A 5,130-nucleotide genomic window follows, 5' to 3' on the forward strand; every position below is an offset into this window, starting at 1 on the left:
AGAAAGAAAGAAAGGAAGGAAGGAAGGAAGGAAGGAAGGAAGAAAGAAAGAAAGAAAGAAAGAAAGAAAGAAAGAAAGAAAGAAAGAAAGAAAGTTAGTTAAGTTTCCTGGTGTACTATAATCCCTGATGCACAAACAAGTCTAATTCATCAAAACTCAACTCAGGGTACATGTCCTTTCTTCCAAGAAGATGGGTTCTAGAGATAGGATACCTGTACTAGCTTAAAAGCCTAAGGGTCTGGTCTGGTCTCAGCCCTACAGACTGTATAGAGGTCATTTGGGCTTATTAGCCATGCTCAGTCCTGCTTGTGGGACCTTGGGGAATCCCTTACTGGAAGGGACATTTAGGTTACTAGCCACTTCCAGCCTTGGTTGGAAAGGCTTAATAAGGCCTGGCCCAACAAATAACACAGATCATCAGGCTATTAACCACTTCCCATTCCCAGATTTCTGGGTAGAAAAACACAGTTTTCACCTTTGCTGTTGGAGAAACAATCCTGTGTGTTTAGCATCTTTGTTTCTCTGGAGATCTGTGAGCTCGAGGACCTTCATGCTAGGTCCTCAACAACTTGGGAAGAGGGATGTGATATAAATGTTCCCTTTAGAGATGAGCACTCCACAGTTTCTTATTCTCAACATGTGACCAATTCTGTGTCTCTGTGCTAATGGCCATCTACTGTAAAGGGAAGATACTTTGATGAAGGCTGAGAGACGCACTAATAAATGTGTACAAAGGTAAGAACTTAGGGGGACAGTTTATTACTATAACCATTTAGCAGAATAATAGCATTAGGTTTTATGACCTATAGACCTTGCCAGTCAGAGGTTTTTGGTTCAGTTAATGGTACCAACATGAGTCCCATCTTATGGAGTAAAATTTAAATCCAGTAATAAAGTGGTCTGTCACTGTCTTAGTTACAGTTCCCTCTTTATAGATTTATATTTTGTGAAGTTTCCAGAACAGTAGATTTCCATATGAATTTTTCAAAGGTTTTAAACGTTAAAACTTTCCCAAACTCCACCCTCTAACCTGCCCTTCCACCCCCACTCCATTTAGGCCTTCCTTGTCTATTGTTCCCATTTCTTCTTCATAGTACCTGTGTTCCAGCCCTCTCCCACAAAATCCACCTTGGAGATATGCACAGAAATGGTGTATATGGGTTATACAGTCCATCTACTTCTAGGTTTTCGAGAAACCTCTACCCCGATTTCCACAGAAGTGGCACCAGTTCACACTCTAACCAATGGTAAATAAATGGGAAAACTTCTGTGTTCTGTATTTATCTCCCCCACAACCACTAAAATCCTGAAGAAATGCTGTGGGAACTGAGTTTTTAAAACACAGCAAAGGCAACAATTTCTGCAGTAAATCGTTTACCTGTTCACGGAGGTCCTCAAGCCCTTAATGACACTATTCTGGGCAAGCATCACTCACCACTGTCTATAAAGATCAGATGGTTATTTTTAAGTTGCTCAGACTACTTGATCCCTACCAAACTCATTCCGCCTATGCAGAATGATGTTACCATTGACCCTATGGAAGACCCCATGAGTCTGGTGCATTCCAATTATAGACAAAACGGGCAGAAAGCCAGATTTGATATAAGTTTATAAGTTTTCATGCCTACTATACTACTTTTATCTTACTATGAAAAGTTCAAATAAACAAAAATAACAGAGAATACCTTATGCTATCATTGAGCATTAAGAGTTGCTAAGATTTTTCTGTATTTATTTCATCTACTTTAATTGTTGAATGACCAGAAGGAATTTACATTATCGCAAGAGTTCCTTTCATAACTAAGCATATATGATATATACGTGAGTGTATAAATAAATATGTAACGTGACCTACCCTAATAACCCTTATACTATTTCTCTCCTAATCCTGTTTAAACTTCCCTGAACATCCCATAGCAACTACCAAAGCTGCTCTGTTGAACCAGTAATCTAATGAAGCATAAAATTTCACTTTATTTTTTACATATGTATGAAGTCCTTTTCATCTACGGGAGAGACGCCTATCTCAGACAGCTTTGTGTGTGACGCTAACTCATTAAGGGATCATCTCATTGTGAGAGCTATGAAACACTATTATCACTGGAATGTTGGGACAGATGTAAATCAAATCCTATGAATGGGCCTCAAATTCACTGTGTAGCTGAGGATGACAGAACATCTGTCCTGATTGTCCCTCCTGAGTCTCAGAAGGACAGGCCTCCATCGCTGGCTGTGTTCATGGAGCACTGTGGTTGAAATCCCCTCATCTGCCATCTTATTGAAGACAATGTGTAGGGCTGGGCAGGGTAATTTTGACACATATTGAAGCTAGAGGTTTATACATGTCAAAATAGCAAATTCTCAAAGGTTTCTCTGAATGTGATGCCTGCTGTGGGCACTCTGAAAACGAGGTTAGAGAAGCAGGGGATTCCATTAATTATGCCAATGGATTTCAAGATCATTGAACTCTATTATCCTTAAGGATTTGTGTGTGTGTGTGTATGTATGTTTGTGTGCACGCGTGTGCATGTGTGTTCCAAGAAAGGGTTATGCTATCCCAACTTTGCTGAGAAAATGTTGTCCCTTGAGGTGGCATTCTAAGGTTTGCGGTGTGTTATCAAGAAAAAGGGAAATCCCTTCTCCAAAATTCTGATATCATTGATGAACTTGGTCAGCTCATTTGGGAAACTCCAACTCAAAAATACCCTCTCCCCCTGCCAAATTTTCTAAAATTTCTGTGAAATGAAATACTTCTGCATAGTCACCAATATTGAGTGGAAATCTGGAGTGTGTGAAGGACAGGTGCAACTTAGTAAGGGTTCCACCACAGTGAGGAAGGGGCTGCAGAGAAGGAGCCTCTTGAGGAACTGAAAACACATAAAGAGACGAAAGAACTACACAGTCCGCTTCAAGATATTTTCTCTCCTCCACCTCAGGACACAGGAGCAGTACACAGTCAGGAAAGGGGTCTGGGCCCACGATTCATGAATTCCTGAAAAGAGAGGCAAACAAAGAGTAAGCAGATATGGTGGAACACAGCTGCAAAGGGAATCTGTGGCGAGGAGACACTAAGTTCAAGGCCGTCTTGGGCTATGTAAAAAAGCTTTGCTAGTTGGAAAAGGAACAAAAGTAGAACACAGGTACAAATGCTTATCTACACCACGTACTAAGTAAATCAATGCACTTCCTCCCCTGCACTGGTCCCATTTCAAATGCTCAGTAGGCAGTTAACAGTCAGTAGCCACTGTATTGTATAGAGCAGAAAATAGCTCTGCATTGTAGAAACTTAGACATCATAGAAAGCTAAAAAGAAAAGAAAAGAGGCAAAGGAAGAGAAGTGATGACTCATAAGCGCTCTCCCCACTCTGCTTGATGTAGCTAGCTCTCCTGTTTAGACTGCCACTACTCAGAAAGATTGGGGCTCCACCCTACCTCCTCCCCCAAAAGCTGCTAGATAAGTTGCTGTCCCCCAAACCATCTGGTTGGTTGGCATTGTTGGACTAGGGCCTTAAGTTAAGGTGGAGCCAGGGATGGGCTCAGGAAAGATAATTCAAGGGATGAAGAAGGTCCGTGTACTCTCTGGCATCGAGCCCAGAATTCCAGGTGGAAGAACATCCCCTTGTCACCGACAGCCTCCTAGAGCCAGGCCTCCTGTCCTGCGTGCCCAGTGAGGGTTCTGTCACTCCAGCCACATGATCCACCTCCTTATTGAAGCTAAGTCACAGTTTGGAGTGTCACCGATGGACTCATTCTCATTTGCTATTGAGGAATGTGGTCGGCTCCTCTCCTGTGTTCCTTATTCACACCAACCAATCCCTACCACAAACCTCTTTACTCACTGCAAACACAGAACCCCTTTATCCACGCCTCTGAGTGCTACGGTGAGCCAGGTGACACCTCAAACCACCATCAAGTAACTGTTGCCACACACCAAGAGCAAAATGACAGTGTTCTGTAGACTGGCCCCCAGAGAGCTCTCTCTTTTCTGGGACATGTGTAGTATGTTCTGACAATAATCTACATATTATCACACAGTTCTTGCTTCAGAGTGCCATAGCAAACCCCGAAGATATCCAGCTCCAACAGGGTTCCCGAGACAGTATTTAAGTGAAGATCTCCCAACAGAGTTTTTGAACGTTGCCTTGTGTGGGTCATGGCTAAGCTCGGGCTCTTGCAGCTCTGCATGTGTGGGCAGCCGTTCCCTGTGTTCTAATTGGCTCACTGTGCAGTCTTGGCCCTGTGCTTGGGAATCGTGCCTGACTTTTAACCCACCTACCTGAACTGCATCTTCCGTGTTCTCATTAGAATTTCAACACTAGACTTCCAACAGGATTTTGACTGGGGGCTGTGGTTGTTTCCCTCAAATCGGCCTTGGCTAAATTTTCAAGTTTGTTTTACTGTGTTTTCAGAGGACAGGCTCTCAAAGAGGAGTAAAAAATCCATAGAGGGAAAATGGAGGCCTCCCCGGACTTAGACAGGTCACAGAGAACCAAATGACGGTAAGAGTTATGTCTTGTCTGTTCGGAAATGCTATTAAAAAAAATACCTCACTGATTATTAGCAATTTTTTTCTCTTAACAACTTAGGAAATTGCTGCATCTTTCCTAACATCTACTAAAATGAAAAGCTTATAATTTTCTATTGTGACCTGAGGGTTTGGCTCTGAACATAAACTGTACAAGCCTATGAATGATGCAGACACTCCTAACATACTTGCCCTATTAATCTGACGAGGAGCTAACCTCTAAACAGCCAAGAAGCCCTCAGCATGAACAGTAGCCCCCATACTGTCTGCCTTCAGTGGAGGAGAGACACATCCTACCCCCATAGAGAGCAGCTTTTCAGCTGGCAGGAGGGTGTGTCCCTGAGTTTTTACCTGGGAGCAATGATGATCTTGTCAAGCATTTCACTGAGACCAGCCCAAGTTTTTAGGGTGGGGATCCAGACTGGTTATACGTACCTTCCCTCCTTCTCCCAGTGGAAGGCAGAAACACCTCAAAGCCTACATGTAAGAACATCTACTGGGAAATTATTTTAATCAGACACCAGCTGAGTGGGAGACAGAAAAAGAGCAGAGGAGAACAAACAAAACTCCCTTGGTCGTGGATGTAACCGAAGCCAGTGGCAGCG

Source organism: Microtus ochrogaster, chromosome 18 (assembly GCF_000317375.1).
Source record: "Microtus ochrogaster isolate Prairie Vole_2 chromosome 18, MicOch1.0, whole genome shotgun sequence".
Taxonomy (NCBI): Eukaryota; Metazoa; Chordata; class Mammalia; order Rodentia; family Cricetidae; genus Microtus; species Microtus ochrogaster.